An 18,422-nucleotide genomic window follows, 5' to 3' on the forward strand; every position below is an offset into this window, starting at 1 on the left:
TGATGCTTATACAACCAAAATTGCTAGATTTATACACTCTAATGGTTTCACAATGGGAAAAACCTGTGTTCTTTATCTTTCTTTTCCTGTCCCAAATAACCCCCTTCCACATACACTCCAGGCTTTTCTGGACCTTGTCTGGGTTTAATCACAGGCTGCGGGACAAAATGTGCATTATTAAGAAATATAAATATTTTCAGAAGCAATCAAAGGGTTGAAAGATTGATTCGGCATGTAGATTGGATTTAATTCGAAGCAGCTTTGTTCTAATGAGGACTACTGGAATACAAAGACAGCAGCCGCTTATGGCCACCAGTTGGGAACTTCGAATCCTTGCAATAACCTGTCAAGAATTTCAAGGAACTGCTAGGTACTAAGGAACAAAGTGGCAGGGGTAGCTGGGGGTCTTAGTGTTTTCAACCTCCTCCTCCAGAGAACAGATTAACATTTCATAGGAACTGTCTTGCAGAAATGACAGTTATGTCTAATTTCTCATGGCATATGGGGCCAAATTCTGCTGATCCTCACTCAGGCAAAGCTCCTGCTGACTTGAACGGTTGTTTTGTTTAAGGAAGGACTGCAAAAATTGAGTGGGAATGGGGCCAATTTCTCAACGGGCATAAATCAGCAGAGCCAACGTGAATTGAATAGATCCATGACCGGAGAATCCAACCCGGTTAAGTTTAATAGTGGCTGGCATAGATACCTTTTGAACCAGATCCTGCTGCCCTGACTTATGAATGCAATGGGACTATTTACAGCAGAGGGTGCTACTCAGAGTGAACAAGTCTGGAGAGACCTGGCTCTCTACTGGCCAGGGAGGTTATGTATTATTGTGGGTTGGCCCACAAGAAATTATATATACCTTGCTCACATAACCAGGGCATTGATAAGGACTATCATTAACCAAATCTGACGCTGAGTTGCTTTCTCTTGAAGTTTTAAAATCTCCAAGTACACCTTCTTTGCAGTGCAGACGGAACATCCCAGGTACTTGGGGAATGCAGGACTCTGGCCGCTTTACTGAACATAGTGCCATATAGTGTAGTTCGAATCACAATACATCCAGGATCAAAACACTGACGAGTTCTTCCCCCCTCCTCCCTTCAACACTCCCATTACCACTTTTGTCCACACAGGCATTAGAAAGAGAGGCAGCTTGAATTTTCTGAACTGTTTCACCCATCCACAGCTGGAATTCCAAAGTGAAATGAAAATGCCTTTAAAATCAACACTACATGGGAGCCTGAGAGAACAAGTTTTCCTTTGTTGTAGGGTATAGTATTATTTGCTGTAGGTTTTTGATATACATTCTAAATTAGGCCTGCAAAGGCATGCTTCATCTTTAATTCATCACTCTCAGCTGAAAGAGATTAGCAATGTCTAGCACGCACCCTTCGTATGGTGCTGACCTCATCAAGTATGGCCTGAAATTAATTAGCCTCATTCATTCCAAATGGAAAAGGATAATGGAGCTGCATTTTAGAGATGACCATCACAAATTGTATGCAGCATATTTAAAAGCCCCCCTATTTTCAAACTATGTAGATTAAAATTCTTTCCAGCACTTGCAATATGTCAGAGTTATCAAGGCACCGGGGGCAGCAACGGTTCCGTTTTGATTTGTGGAACTGGAAGTCACATTTTGTGTGCGTGGCTATAAATGAAGCAAGTTTGTTGTCATGACAGAACACCTGGCTTTCATTTGATATTTCCAGGTGCTTGGGCATGCCTGGCATCAAACTCTTGATGTTTAAACATTCTTCTGCCAGGTCATTTCAATCAATCCAAAAGAGGTGTCCCTTCCCTTTCCCAAACTCCAACTTGGGCTTGGACCCCCAAGTCTCTCATAATCTAATTAGAAATCAGAGTGGACGTGAAACAACGTTGCTCTGCAGAGTGCTGGGTAGTAAATAGGGACTTGTTAGGTTGAAGCTTTTAGGTATCTGTGGGTCAGATTTGCAGAAGTATTCAGGTACCCAAGGGTGCAGAGGCATGAAGGGCAAGATTTGTATATGTATTTAGGTTCCTCTTCTCTACAGGTTTCTAAAGGAGATAGCCACTCAAGCTCTTTTGATAAATCCCACAAGATACCCATCTACATCTTTGGGTGCCTTTACAAATCAGCCATGATTTAAACTATTGTAGTGAACACTTTTCCACCATTGAAATACACAGCTCCACCTGCAACGCATACTTAAGGCTGGTTTTTTCACCACTGAATGGGGAGGAATCAAGGTTGTGACCATCAGACTTTCTTTCATACCTAGCAAAATGTTTTATTAGGGCTCTTTGAGACATGTCGTCTACAATTTTTGGATAAGGGTAGAGGCTGGGTGCTGGATCAGGCCCTAAGATGTTTATAAGCATCACCCCCTCCCAATAACACAGAAGAATCTCTGTATACATGCAACACTTGAAATACCTAAGTATGAGCTTTGCTACACCACAGTGGTCCATTATTTGCAGTATTGTGACTCTATTAGTGTTTTGTGCCTGATACACAAGAAAGAGGAATATGTCCATGATAACCCAACTGTGCAACATCTGCTGTGATCACCCAATGCCCTGAAATGTGAGCTTTAATGATCCTTCCTTTATGCATATTTAACTACAAATATTTTTCCTGTAAAGGATCCCACAGAAATCAAACTCTCACCCCATTCAGAATCAGGCCTCTTACTGCAACTCCCTGAACTTCTACTTGACTGCTTGTCTGACCCAGGTGGGAACCACTCACGTCTTGGAGCTTCCAAGTTTAGGTCGGTCAAATAAAACGAACAGATGTTATGAACAGAAGAAGAAATCAAGCCATAGCTATAAAAGCCTTATTTTCAGGGGCAACACAGAATAGCTTAAACTGTTGTGTTAGCCTGTATAGTGATTCCACATCAATTTTGTTTGTAGATGTTATCTCTGCTCAGAACGGTTTCCTCCTAAATTAACTAGACAGTTGAAGATATGAGAAGCATCTTGACCCACATATATACAGACTTGTACCCAGAAGCCTTCTGATCCCCGAGCAACCCACAGTAAAATCCCGTCACGATGGACTAATAAACATTTATCATAATTTTCAACTTTTCAAAGTTTGTAGCGTACCAAGACAATTGCAACTGGCTCTCGTCATTGGTCTCTCAGTTGAGGATCGAGATTCGGCAAGATGATTGCTCGCCTGTAATCCTATGAACTAGATGCATCTGATCATGAACTTTACTGGATATAATCTGTCTTCAGTAGGTCCCTCCTCTCTCCCAGCACACTCCCTTCTCTTTCCAGTCTCTCCCCATTCCCCCTAAGGAAACTGATATTTTGGTTGGTTTATTTTAACACGAAGAAGCATTTCATAAATTCCAGCTAGGTGGTGTGATTCATGTGGGACATGAAAACATCTTTAAAAATAAGCTGAACATACATTTTTAGGCATATGTAACATTTCTAAGTAAGCACAGATTTTCAATTCAGCCCTTTTACTACTGAAAAATCAATATACTCGATAATCCAAGGCATTCAGATGAATATGAATGGTCGTGATTACCATTTTATTTCTTGCAGAATGGTCAGACCAGGAGGCCTACTCATGATACGAGACTATTGTCACTTAGGAGCTACCTGTATTTTTGGATTCAAGATGCAAGCAATTCCATCATCCAAAAAGGGGTCATTAAGATTGTATTCAAATTGGTAGCTTGATTCATCCCTCTTCAGTGAGGACTCCAAAAATGAACATTATTTGGCCTTTTTAATATAAATATCATATAACAAAGATCTTACTTTAAATGATGCCGCTTACCCAACTAGATTCCAAAACACACTGCATGTTCTCATTCACGTTGATGGTAAACCTCAGCTTCTTCTAGACAGGGGTTTGTTAGCCCTAGAGCACAATTTAAGATGGGGAAAAAAAACAAAGTTGGAAACAAAGACGTGTCTAGAAAGTGTAGATTGGTTTAGATAAGCAAGATGCAATTGCCAACACTGGAATTTGGTGACGGCACTCTGAGTACAAGAAGCAAATCTTTACCCATTCAAGCAAAAATTTACTTACTTTCAATAACGGCATTCATGAGACACTGTGGTGAAGACTGACATCAGTGGGTGACCTTCTGGACTCAGGCTGCCTATTGCCACCCTAAGCAAAATGTAGCGAGTTCATCGGAGGATGGTCATCAACTCTGAATGCTCCCTTGTGGGCGGAAGTCAGATTTTTAACCTAAGCCAGGATTTTTGCTGTGTTTCCTTCTGAGGAGAGGAGGTTTTTTTTTGTTTCTGAATGTGGGGTTTGTGTCAAGGTCAGAGTCATTTGGGATCATTTGTGTTCATACATACTAAGGAATAGCGGGAGCTTTTCTAAGGTACAACAGGCAATTAGGTGTTCAACTTTTCTTTGAAAGTTATTTGTAGCTGGGTACCTGAATCATTGACCTGATGTGGTTTCTCTTAAGCCCCTGTGAAATGACAGGTCCAGGACTATCCAAACCAAGAGGCATAGAGGAAACTGAAGATGTTGGCGCTGCACGCAGCAGTCCTTCAAATCCCAGTTAAATTATTTGGCTCTTCCTTCCCTTTTTCTTCTAATATTAGCACAAACTATTAGCCCTTAGGAATAATTACAACAGCATTTCTGTTAATGAAAGCCCCAAGCCAGTAACTCATTTTCCTGTTTCTCCATTCAGCCTAACTCTAGGCATGCCATTCTAAGCTGTTCCTGTGCCAAAAGTTGGGGTTTGAAGGCTCATTTTGAGGCCCTGTAACCAACAGGGAAACAGATACTTCTTATGGGATGAGGGTGTAAATCTGTGGTGCCTCTCTCGATGTGTTGTCACCCACTTATACAAAGTTTTCATGTATCTTTATGTGTACCAGGCAGAAATTCCAGTAAGCAGGCTCAGTTAGAGAAGGAGGGGACATTTGACAAGGCTCTATATATGGGACTTCACGTGGGCCTTCAAAAGAGCTGGCAGCTGGATCTTTATCTTAATACACCACCAGCCTATCAAATGAATGTCTAGGACCTAAGTGAACTTCTGCTCATGGGGCCTCTTTGAAGTCAATGGGGTGGATCCCTGGCCTGGAGTAAGCTCCCTGTTGCACAGCTTCAATTGAAGACCAGGGATAAGCTGCCTTAAAAGGGCCCTGGAGGATTCCCTCGGTACAGGAGAAATCTTCTGTATCATGAAGCTGGCAAGGCCCTCTTTACGCTGGGCTAGCAATCACAGAGGACTAACAGGCATGGAGGGAGGCTGGAGCCTTCTGGGTCAGATGAAGAACATGGAAGCTGCTGCTGCACCTTGTTCAGTCCCTAGTCAGCACAGAGGACCTGGGGTAGCAGCAAGGTGTCTTTAACCATCTTTGTCTTTTTTTCTCAACTGCACTTTTATATAACTCTGTGAAGCTGGGAATGAAACCCAGTGCACCCGTACAACTAAACTAAGGCAGAATTTGGTTCACTAAGTGGATTTATCATGGGTCTCTGTAGGGTTCAGTACATACCAAGTTTGACTCCAAGTTCCTGTGAGGATGAGTCCTTTGTACAAGCTAAAATGAACAGGCACGATACTAGAGAAGAACAAGATATTTTAGATTTAAAAAACCCATCTATTTGACCTTTCATCCAGCTCCAGAACCAAACTCAGTCTGATCCTTTTCTGTCTTTTTTTTTCTAGATGCAGAAAGCAACAGTATGATATTGTGCCATAATGAATCCTTCATCATGATTGAAAAAGTGCAACAGGGAAACATGTTTAATAGACTGAAAAATAAAGAAATACCAGCTAATGGAAGGTGAGTGGATGATAGTTTCCACTGAGTGTTAATGGATGTGTGTGTGTGCATGGTGATAAACTCTTGTGGTCAGAGACTGATGGAATAAAGCTGAAATAAGTCACCAGATAAATGTTCTCAGTGACAATCTTTGTGGAACATGCTACTTCCCCAAAGCAACACTGGAATTACATGCGCTCCCCTCTGAGTGGGATACGCTGTCTGCCCAGGTCTTAAAGTAACTGCGCCATTGAAGTCAACACATACAAGTCACAGGATGTCAGAGAAAATAATGGGATCCTTTGCATATATATATTATAGTGAACTCCCCCTCCCACACAAGCTGAGTTATAGATGGGCATGGCTTGAAAATGAGGCCAGAAAAATGGGAATTGGAATTTGATAATTTTGGACATTGTGGCCTGCGTCAGAGGAGGCCACTGCTGCTATGTCGTTGTACTGGATATGTTAAAAGTTTGCTGTTTTTTCTATTTTTGTGTTGTGTTATCCCCCTGGCGCTCTGTTTTGTATAGCGTAGTCTAAAAGTTTAACTATGGATAAAGAAGCCTAGAATAAAAAAAAAAATCCTTGTTAGCTATTATTGGTGAACACCAGAACCTTATCTGGAGTAAACAGATGCAGCTCCGATAGCATCAAATGGCATCATGCTACTTTATGCCAGTTAAAGCTCCAGTCCTGGTCTTGCTGCTTTTGCTCAGGCAGAACACTGCACTAAACATGCTAGAGTAAGACCAGCAGGACTGGGTTGTGAGCGAGTGTCCGAGTTGCAAGGCACGTGAATGCCTGCCAAGGGAGCTCAGCCATGCTCAGAAGTATGTAAAGTGCTGGAGCTGAAAAGTGTCAAAGTAGCATTTGTGACCAATTACCCGAGATGAAGAGGGCAGAGTTATGTTTACACATAGTAATGGGCAGCAATTCCAGTTCACAAGCTTGCACTGGATTTCCTTCCAGCCCTGGCACTCATGTGCATATTTCCACTCGCTTGCACAGAGCAGGGGGAAAAAAACCCAGGACTAACAACTTGCAAATACAAACAAGCAAACATATGACAACAACAACAAATGAGGGAAGGAAACTGCCACGTAGCAGCCAGGTAATTAAACATATACTGCGATATGCAAAAAAGATCATGGATCATTGTATCAGTAAAATAGCTTTATCAGCTGGGCTGAAAAATTATGCATGATGCGTCTGGATTGTTATTTTTCTCCCACCTGTGAAGCCCTGAGAAATGATCTATGCAAAAGACCGAGAAGTGAAAACTGCCTCTGCCATCTTCTGTTTAACTAACACAGGTATACAGATTTAATGCCATTTATCATGATATTATGGATTAAACAGTAACTAACGGTTGACAATGACAATGTTATCATGAGAGCTGCAAAGAATGGCTAGAATTTGATTGTGGCAGCTATTACCATTGTGGGCAAGCACAAGCTTGTCGAAGTTTTGGCTGGGACTCAAAGGCTGGAATGAGCCTGTTCAGATTTAGGGGCAGTTTATTTTTCATTCAACAAAGGTTTATCTGCCCCTGCCCCCCAAGTTAACCCCCAGAATTGAAACAGCTTGAAAAATGATTCATCTTTCTGCTAACAGGTTCCTGATGTTAAAGGTCTGACCTGAAAAAGAGCGGTGCACAGGTCAGACTGCAAGGGTGGATAGGGGAGTGAGTTGCCCCTGACCTGCAACCCTACCAAATGTAGCTATTTTAATAGCCAAGGCAGCATATTCCAGATCAGCAGCTGAAGAGATGCCTTCCAGCTAAGGCTTTCCTAAATATTAACCCTGTCAGTGCTGGATGATCTCACTGTGGAGATTTGCTGGGCTTGACAGTATCTTTGACTGTAAGGCTCTCTTTAAGCATCTGCAAAGTTCATAGCAAGTGGGCATCTCCTTGGCACCACTGCCACTTGTTCCTCAATGCATCCAGAGGTGAGCCCACTTCTCTTTGATTTAAGAGACAAATATCAGTCACCCAAGGTCAAATATTTCTGAATTCAAGTTTCAAAAAAAATGAGGGGCTGGCTAGTCCGCAGCAATGTCAGCTTCTTCATTGGTATACCTCAAACCTAAAGCTAATGAGACCCTCCTCTATCTATAAGAATGGAGTTGAATCTTCATGGTGTCTCTATCCTTGGCCTCTCTTTTATGAATATCACATTAGGTGATAATCAGTAGTAACCATTTTTGTGGTGCAGTTGATATTTGTCTATTAGCAAACAACAGAGATGATGCAAGTCATTTTGAGCATATCACTAACCAGCCTCTAGATGGTAATGTCTTTTGGTCACTCACCAAACGGGGTTGGATTTGGATTCATTAACTGGAGATGAAAGACACTATATCTATCTGTCTGTCTGTCTATGCATTACAAATCCTTTGGACTATCCCATCCCCTTGAACAGCCATTGCATTTAAATAAAGCAGTGCTGCCAGCCAGAAGTAATCAAGGAGTTAAAGAGAGAGAGAGAGGAATCATCTGCAATTGTGAATGCTTATTGTGGCAGGTGTCTTCAGGCAACACTGACGCTGGCTGCTGCACTGTTGCAATGGCTGCTCTAGGACTCTTAAGGGCCAGTATGCTTTTGCGATAATTAAAAAATCCCCAACAACATCCATTACATTACCTTTGGCGTTCCCTGCCCTGCACTATTCTGTTCTCTCACATCTCCTCAAGGAGGCATAGCTGTAGAGCATGCAAACCCTAGGAGTGCAGCTAACCAGTGAATTATAATTAGCTAGGTGTTCTAATAGCTACAAAGGGGCTGTGCATGGTATACCATACCCATTTTTCCAGGCTGAAGTGAGCAACTGAACTGCATTCTGCCTCGTACCCAAAAAACAGTGCAGTTGAAGAGATGTCCCATTTCCTAAACAAGCTCAGTGCTTTGGAGGGACGGGAAAGCAGGTGATGTGCAAGCTGCAGCCACTTTTTCTGCTCGTGCCACATAAAGCTGCTGGGGGATGCAGTGATGCAGGAATGAATCTTACGTGGAACACCTCCTCCTATTTGCGAGTATCTTGTATTTAGGACTGTAGAACAGAAATAAAAAAAAAAAGTCAACGTTTGGAGATGACGACAAGGTACCTATTCACAACTGGGGGCAGCCATTCGCATGAGTCCAAGTAAGGCTCAAATTCACACCTTCCAGAACGGTAGTAAAACACTCTAGTTGCTCTGCCATTTTACCCCCCTGTAGGGCGCATCTACACGTGCCTCTATGGCACCGTTGTTACTGCGCCGTCATTTAGTATTTCCTTTAGCCACTACATCACTGTAGCAATGCGGTATAGCGAGGGGGTGTCTCACTGCGGCGACATAGCTGTGGTGTCACAGTTTGTGCCTGCCAATGTTACACCGCTGTAGCGCTTTGCTATGGTGATGTAGCATCTTGTATAGATGTGCCCCCTAGAAGACAAATTCTGCAGATTTTCCATGCATTTGGTGAAAATGTGCATGGTGCATTTTCTCGGTGAGAAAGGAAGCCAATTCTGTGCCATATCTTTATTCTCCCTGATCCCGGCTGAAGCTAAGAATTGGTCAGCCTCTGGGAGTAATAGAGCAGCTGTAGAGCAAGCATAGTAATCTAAGTGCAATATGCTCTGGATGCACAATTTCCCACCATCCCAAATATTCCCAAGGTAACACCTCACGTAGTCAGAGGAAGGGTCTGCGGTTGTACGGCAGCCAAGTTTGCCACTTAGGCAAAGAAAATCTCTTGCAGTCAATTTTCTGAATGGGATGAAGTGTCTGCAGGAGATGAGAGCAGCCAGTTTAAATGATTTACGTTTTTGGGATACTATGTTTTGTTTCTGCTGCTCAACATTTAGGGAAAAACCTGCAAATGTGCAAGTCTCTTGTTGGTGCATTTTGTTCTTAATACAATACTCTACAGAGAGCCACCAGATCTCGTTCCTAGAGAGAAGCACTCTTGGATCATACCGTCTGTTGGGAGGGAGAGATGTGGAGACACAATGGAACGATGTCCAATGTTTTCTCTGTGTGTGTGTGTGTGTGTGTGTGCATGCGCGCACGTGAGTGAGACCCGATGTCTATGCCTCAGACATTTAACAAGACATGATTCTGGAAAATAATACACCTTTCAAAGCGGATATTATCCCTGTCTAAATATGCAAAATCAGGCCTTATCATGAGTAGATCTAGGGATAACATGACAAAATCTAGAAACGGTACCTGTGGACATGGAGGATTCGAAGAAGACATTAAAAGGTGTTGACTGTTCCTCTTTATTTCTGAAGATGTGGGTGGAAGATAAAACAGTGTAATCTCACAAGCCAACACTGCCCCAAATTAACTGGTGAAAGTCTGGCTTGAATGAACCAATATTTTTAGACTCAGTCAGTAGCTTCCCCTTCCATTTTCTTCCTTGCTATTTCTGACTGGGTTGTGAGATTCTCTTTGATATCTGCATGTGCTATTTGTAGGGTGCTTTTATAAGAGTGCTGTGACAACACTATCTGAGCAATCACACATCCTCTTGCTTTCCACTTTCAGCCCATGAAGTGCTGGTTCTTACTGCCCAATTTCCCACCTGTAGCCAAGGGACAGAAACAAACCAACCACCAAACAGAAAAATGAAAGACTAGAAGGTAAGGATCATGGTAAGGCATTCATTATTCATCCTTTGGTTTTTTTAGCAGTCATCATCCAGTAGCACACAGAGGACCCAAGTGAGATCAGGCCTCCATTTGGTTCGGCCCGGCGCAGAGAAAGAGTCTTCGCCCTAAGCCCAAAGACAAAAGGTAGACAAGTAGCAGGAGGAAAAACAGACTGGAAGTGATTCATCCGTGATTACACACAGGAGGTCAGTAGCAAAGTGGTGGCGAAAATCTCTGTGTTGGTAAATCCCAGGCCTGGGCCTTATCTGCACCAGATACTACTGCCTGTCAGGTTGTACAATTTTAGATTGAATTATAAATACAGTGGGTGTTATATTATATCATTGAAAGCAAATTTGTGTATACCAAGTAAACACAAATGCATCCGTTTAATATGTGACATCTCCTTTTCCTTTTAGTTCTGCTTCGATGCCAAGAGTGACAGACACATCAGAAATAAACTAGAATACGAGAGAGAGAAAGAGAAATAAGAGAGCGAGCAAGCATGCAAGAGCAAGCATGCGCATCCTTTTGCTGTATTCTTCAGTATTGTTTTAATTTGTGCTTATGGCATCAGTTTACTGTCACATCAGTGATTGTGGTGATATCATTTTTCACTCTGAAATTAAGCAGAATAAGCTGAAGAAACAAGCCCCAGATGTTGATATGAGTAAAGCAAAAAACCCGATTTCCAAGTAAGTGGGTTCATGCTCCATTTGGATTTCCCACAATGCAAAGTTCTACCGGAATCGCCAACCCAGTCAGAGCACTTCACTTGACCACTTATTCTATTGAATAAAGCATAAATGGCTGCCATAGCAACTGCTGCATCTTTATATATCAAATTATTTTACCAGTTCAGCCCTTTGAGACTTAGCATTTCACTCATAAGGGATCTTATAGCACACATTAGTTATGCTAGTTGTACCTTCTGATGTCTTGGGTAATTTTTTGACACTGTTTGTATTTTACAGTATACCAAAACACTTCCCTACATTTTATTTGAATATTTTAGGCTCTTAAAATATAACAAGATGCAAAAATAACACAACAGGATGATATGGACTGAATATGTGTCTGCAACAGCATCTCTCTGGTACTTATTGGAGTAGTTTGGCTATTCGTTGGTTATATTGGGTTATCTAACACTTTGGCAATCCCACTGGCATCAAGAAGGTAGTGGGGGGCTCAGGTAATATGCGGTACTGGATTTTTTACATTAGTTTCACATGGGAATTGGTTGGGAGTAAATGAATGACTCAAAGGGTGTGTCTACATGAGACGCTTCGAGTGCAGCAGACTAATTCTACTGTGCATTAGTGCGGCGGGCAAAACCTGTGCTAATGTGCTGTAGAATTAGTGTCACCAAAAATTCGTGCACTGGGACTAATATGAAGTAGCACCGATTATGGCGCATTAAGATAGTACCTGTAATCATGGCATACTAATGAATGTGTAGATGCCCCCTATGCGAGTAAGGCTTCATCATCTGGGCTGCTGTGCTTGGCATTAGTATTACTACTTTGAACTAAGTTTATGAGGGAGTTTTGATTTATTTCAATATTTAAATGCATTCTCTGAAGCTGTACTACTGGAAATCAAATAATGTGCTCTCTCTTAGACACGATCATTTCTATCCTAAATAACATAGTCATTCTTTACCCATCTAAATATTCCCATTGAGAGTCTCAAATTTTACTGTGTGTGTCTCCAGATAATGCCCAGAAAAAGACACGTCTTTTTTGGGTAGTGATGTCAACAAATATGCACCGGGGCTCGGACCCACTCTAACTGAGCTCAGGGTTGAAAGTTTACTGCATTCACAGAAGTCTGGCCAGCATGATGTGAAAACATCTGCTGAGAAGCTTCCAATCATTCTGCCTTCCCCTGGCTCCCCAGAATAATCTCTGAAGACATTGAAAAGGTAAGTGTGGGCGTGTTATGTTCGGTGGTAGTAAGATAATCCATATCAAATGTGGCATCCAGAACGGCAGCATCCAAGTGCAAAACAGACTAATTTTGCGAGAAGAAATCTGTAGAGACATTGCCATCATGAGTTTAGGCAGGCCTGCATACTGGTTCTTCACCCACTCTCTCATTTTTGGTGTACTCGCTCCTTGTCTTCGATTTTCACAAAAAAGGCTCGTGTCAAGCTTGGGTTCAGTCTCATAGGGAAATAGGGTGGCAAGGGACCACATGAAGTCATCTAGTCCAGCCCCCTGCTCCCTTGAGAGTCTTCCTTAGGAAGGGACTTGCTGCACTGTGCACTGTCATAGCCTCCGCTATCAGCCTCAGGTAATGTGGTTTAAAAAGGCCCACCCTAAAAGTAATGAACACATGGATCACTGTGGTCAGATTCTACTCTAAGAAGAAATAGTAAAAATGTCCTGGAAAACTATAGGTATGCTGGTATTCAGGATTATTGCTGAGTCCATCAGGACTCCAAGACTTTGTGCTCTCCCAGTAACTTGATGTTTATGTTCAACAAGGATCAAGCTACAGAACGGGTACTGACTGAAACAACTGCATACTACATAAAACTTACGGGGCTCCACATTTCATCACAACCCCCAGCTCAGACTAGGTCCATTGAATTGTTTGCTCAAGTTCATAAACCTTTGAAATGAACCTAGGGTGCAAACACACAGAGATGGCTCTTGTGGTTTGGACACCAAGACCAGGCAAAAATGCACAATAGGCTTTAGGAGTTTGGGGTATGAAACATGAAGTCCATTCTGAACACAAAACCTATAGTGAAATGGGGATAGCATGGTTCCCCATGGATTCAAGTTAAGCTCGTCCCAGATTTTAAGGCAATACGAAACCATTAACGATCATCTCATTTGATTTCCTGCCTAGCTTGTGTCATTTAAATATCAAATATTTTTTAGATGAGGCATATCATTTTGGGGCCATTTAGCACATCTCTTGTAGGCAGTCTAATGAACAGGTTGCTTGAGGTGAGCAAGTTGCTTGTGGGTCAGGTAAGTATGCCAAATAGGGATGCTCTTTGAGATCTGAATGTGGTAAATGGGCCCCTGTATATGGGAGCTATATGTATGCAACTGAAGAGAAAGCCAGTAGTAGATTCCAAGCCAAGAAATATTGTGGCTTCCTCAGCTGGACATCTCCCCTTTGTGCTTGGGGTTTCATGGAGAGTCTTTCTACTCTTCTGTGCTGTAGAACCACTGTTTAATTCATCTGTTCTCTTTACGTGTAGGTTCAATTAACTGGAGAAGAGTCCAGATTAGAAGAGCACATGTAACTCTTCCATCAGGCTGGTGAGTACATGCAATTCCTAAGGCCATGGTTATCATTAATCTTTGTGCCTACACTTGCCTCATTGATGTCAATACTGCTCGCATGTCCAAGCTCTTGAAAATCCCACCTTGGCACCTCTTTATACCAACACGGAGCTATTGGGTTTCCTGGGCAGGGACTGCCTTTATCTTATACAGGGCACCATAAAAATAAAGAACAGGGTGCTGAAACACTTGGCAATAGATGTAGTAACTTATAATAGGAACAGTACAAATTGACATAGCTCTGTTAACTTCAGTGGAACTATGACTTTTTACATTACCTGGGTTTCTGGCCTTGTCTCTTTATTAACTGTCTGGTACTCAGGTGTTATGCTAAAACTGTCAATTTAAGGAAGGCAGTGTGGGAGACAGGATTGCTCATAGATAGAGCACAGGAGACCTGAGCTTTCTGACTGTTTTTGATTTTGGATAACTCTTTTTCCCTCTGCCTTAGCCTCCAGTCCTACAAAAACAGTATTAATGATACCTGCTTCCTTTGCAAAGGGGTTTGTGATCTACAGATGAAGAGCACGGTATAAGAATCAGGAATGATGATTTTTATTGTAGTCCTTATAGCTTGTTTGAGAGATGATGCATTTAAGTAGCAGGTTAGCAGGTGGGTGTGTGCTTATGGTACTAAACACTGCACAAACATACACCTCTTTGCTATTCTTTCTGGAGGCTGAGTCCAGGTATTGCTGTCATAGATACCAGAAAGAGTAGCCAAAAGAAAGGAAAAGAAACACTGGGGAATAAAAGTGCATTTGAAAGAGAAGAAATCTACATTTCAATGCAAATACTTTCAAGCCATTTCAAATAAGAGTCCGAGAGAAATAATTACAAAGTTTGGAAAGAAAGAACGTTAGCTTTGATATCTTTCTCTTCTATGAAGCAATTAAAATAAGCAATTTTTCAAATACTAAGCAGAAAATTACTAATGGCTGAACCCAAATGCTTTCATTTCCTTCTTGGGGCTTTTATTCTTCTAAAAAAAGACCAAAAAAAAAAAAAAGGGAAGGTGGTTTTCCAGATAGATTAACGCATAAAGCAGTCAGTAGCTGAATGTCATAAAAACTACAGCAGCATAGAATAGCGGAGATTAAGAGCCAGATTTAAATCATGCAACAGTCCAGTTAATATCAATGTCTAATTAAGAAATGCATAAGAAGTCTGTAATGTTGATTTGATGAAGAAAAACTTTAATAGGGTTCCTTTTGGAATTTTCCATTTCAATTGCTGTTGTATACTTTTAATGGCTGTCCTACCCAGTCTTTTGTGTTAGCAGGAATCATCCTCAAATTAAAATCAAGGCCTAAAATGAAACACAGGTAGACAAATTAGCTTGTCTAGAGAGCGGTCTTGGTAGAATGACAATGTGAGCTCATGCTGACATTGTAGTACCAATTAGAAAACACATCTCTTCAAGTCTGGTGCGGAAAAATTATTGGCCATACAGCTTTAAATAACATAATACTAACCCGTTTCCTCACTTTTTCTAATCCTGCCCAAATCCCAGTTAATTCATACATTAAAAAAACTGGGAGCTATTAATTAATTAGTCTACTTAATTGGTAAGCTTTTCTATAAAGATATTTACTAGCATGATGAAGAGGTGGAGTTTCCCATCGCTGACAACAGGATTTGGAGCACCCAGTTCCCTGTTGTTGTCAAGGAATTTATCACGGGATAATTCAATCTCTTAAACCTCTTGAATCTATTTATAGGTGTGGTTCTTGCAGTACCCACAAATAATGACAGATGTTTGGCCCACAACTATGGATACAGCTTTTAGAGATGAGCCTTGAAAGGCAATGGCCTACTGAAATTGTTAAACTATGGGGTACTGCACAACTAGGGTCTCATGCACTAATCCACATAGCAAAGAGTGGGGAAGGACTGGCACTGGATTAAAACAGCAGTGTTATTTGTTGCCGCCACTTTTGTTTTTGACCCAACATATCCAGAGGGAATTATCTCAAGGGTCCAGGAGGACTGCAAACTCAAAGTAACCCCTGTGACCTCAGGAGCAAGCACACTAGGGAGTCATTTTAGAGTTCATTAGAACACATTAAACATTGACCATGGTAAAACACCACACATTATTCCCTCTGTCTCTCTCGTCCTTTACAATACACAGTCTCTCCAGAGACCTTTCAGGATTATATCATTAAACTCTGCCCCTTCACTTAGCAAATAAAAAAGGAGAAAAGAATGGAGAAAAAAATTAGAGCAACATACAACATTGGAAGTCCTATAGCTTGGTCACCATTACTGCTGGAGGCATTGTCATCTAAATCCACTGTCGCTATAGGGCCATATAAATCAACATGAATAGATCACTTAAAAAAGTGATACCATACCATGGCAGTTGTGATCAGCTGAGGGTCTTTCAGCTAACAGCCCCTTGATTGAAATGAGTGGGAGTTACTGGCATGGCATTCTTGATGGGCATTTCCAGTTCAACTACTTTCCCTGTCTTGGGTCTAACTAAGTCCCAGTTTTATGACCTTCAGGACATGAGGCAAATTGGTTGGGTTTTTTTTTCTCCTTAACTTTGCATGAGTTGGAAGTAGTGGTGGGTAAAGATATTTTTAACGATTGCTCAAAATAAAGCACTGCCGTTAGAAGTGATTTTGAGGGCAAGTTTTGACACACTTGCACAATTCTTTTAAATCTAAACAGGTACCTGAGCCTTTTAGCAATAATACATGAGAGCTAAGTAAATATTTGGGGAGGGGAGGGGGGAGGAATCCCCCAAACTGCTCAGCTTCCAGACTTCTCTAACTCCATTCACTGCTACCAACTGGATAAGGAAACAGTCTTCTTTCCTGTGCAAAGCTATGTATTCCTTAGCGTTTACTCAAATTATGTTCCAGCCTTTTTGCATGGATTCCCATTGAAAAGATTAAGATAAATCAATATATCAAGTACCTAGTGACAGTAAATCCAGCATGCATTCTCAGTAGGAGGGCAATAAAGCACTGGAATGGGCTACCCAGAGAGGTGGTGCAGTCTTCATCCTTGGAGGTTTTCAAGACCTGGCCAGACAAAGCTTTGGCTGGGATGATATAGTTGGGGATGGGCTGCTTTGAGCAGGGGGTTGGACTAGATGTGACCTCCTGAAGTCCCTTCCAGCCCTCATTTTCTATGAGTCTAAGACAGCACTGTTTTTACTAACACTGAATTGTTCAGAGGACAATGTAAGCCAGATAGTGATGCAAGAGAAAAAGGAGAGGTAACTCCATGGAGTATATGAGGATATGCTGTGGGATGTGAAATTGGAGATTTTCATGGACCAATCTACTTTGTATATTTGTCAAGAGACCCACAATGCTTAGTTTGGGTAAAAGAGGAAAAAAGTAATTTTAGTGATGTTGTGCAGTGATATGGAGTAATCTTCAGCCTTACAATAGATCAGTTCTACCTTGACCCAGCTTTTCACTGCTGTTATTCCATTACTTGTCTTCAATTTTGTTCTTTCTCCCTCATCTTTCTTTCATTTATACCTTCCTTGTCTTGTCTGCATCCATGCCTCCCCTTCTCATCATACACCCCCTCTCATTCCCGGCTATACAGATTTTGCAATATGGCTTTCCATCTTTGCATGCATGTACATCTGTTTATATTTTAAACTCCTCTGGACAGGGACTGTGCCTTGCTTTGTGTTTATAGAGTGCTTAGTGCTGGACCGTGGCTGGTAGGCTCTGCTCCTGACTTGGGTCTCCGAGTGGCCTCACAACAGGAGGAGCAGAGGTGCTCAGTTTTCTTTTGTGGGAGAGTTTATAAATTGCAACTGGAAATGCACATCCATTGTAATGCCACGTTTAAATTTGAGGAGGCACCTGCTACACTGGAAAACAAACAACCCATTCCAAAAAACTCGGCTTTATTCTAGAGCAACAAATTTAAGGGGTGAAGGAATCACTTAACTTTTACGCACAAGTGAAACCAGTCAGGGTGCCAGTTTTAAAGACTGGAATATGTTCCATCCCCTTCTTTGACTTTTCAAATAAGATAATAGCCCTACCAGTTCCAGTTTCCACGTAGGAATACTCCCATGCAGCTTCTACTCGAGTCCCAGGCAGGTTGGAGTGGTTGCCATCAGTTGATCACTGTACAGCTGGCAGGAAGAGATGAAACTGCTCATTTCCATCTGTGACATTTCTCAGCCAGGAAGAAAGCTACAAGGCATCTGACTGTATGCTGGGAGGCATCAGAGCAGCCACCTGTTAGAGAGCCTGATGAAGAAAATTTGGTAAAATGTAGAGCTGCGAAGGACTGCTGGGAGTGAAATAAACTGATAAAGGAGAAGGGGATTGTGCCGTCTTACTACCATCCACAATTTGCGGCTCTCAGATGAGGTCAGGACCCAAGAGGACACAAACAAATACAATCTTATATGTGAAGCAGATTACAAGACGCGCATTGAAGGTGCGGATAGCACTGATCACTACTAGTCAGAGCACTGAAGAGACTCCACTGTTAAAAAAGGGATTTTGAGCAATGAAAGTCCATGTGGCCCAATTAGCAATGCTATTGTTATTAGTCAGAATATAGCACCTTAAAGGGTATTGTTATTTCTGGACTATGTCATTCGTATAACGAATAACCTATGTCATTCATAACCTTGTATTGGAGAAGGTAGACCTGCCTGACTTTGACGGGGAAAGTCACAGAACTTTTGAGTCTGTTACAAGAAAACCACTGTTCCCTACA

General features: G+C 41.8%; 1 long non-coding RNA gene across 14 annotated transcripts in view; it reads left to right on the top strand.

The window, feature by feature from the left end:
- LOC102385845 overlaps positions 1-18,422 on the top strand; it is a 53,697-nt gene that overhangs the window by 18,437 nt on the left and 16,838 nt on the right. For 6 of the 14 annotated variants that reach the window (XR_003094484.1, XR_003094480.1, XR_003094482.1 and 3 more), the window contains 5 exons: positions 5,667-5,784; positions 10,301-10,610; positions 10,824-11,099; positions 11,420-11,596; positions 12,119-13,685. This is a non-coding gene — a long non-coding RNA (uncharacterized LOC102385845). Of the gene's footprint in view, positions 1-2,330; positions 3,237-5,666; positions 5,785-10,300; positions 10,611-10,823; positions 11,100-11,419; positions 11,597-12,118; positions 13,686-17,875; positions 18,138-18,422 lie in introns of those variants that run through there. The other 8 variants (XR_003094487.1, XR_003094489.1, XR_003094485.1 and 5 more) reach the window with 7 other exon arrangements.

Source organism: Alligator sinensis, unplaced genomic scaffold, assembly GCF_000455745.1.
Source record: "Alligator sinensis unplaced genomic scaffold, ASM45574v1 scaffold1004_1, whole genome shotgun sequence".
NCBI classification, from domain to species: Eukaryota; Metazoa; Chordata; order Crocodylia; family Alligatoridae; genus Alligator; species Alligator sinensis.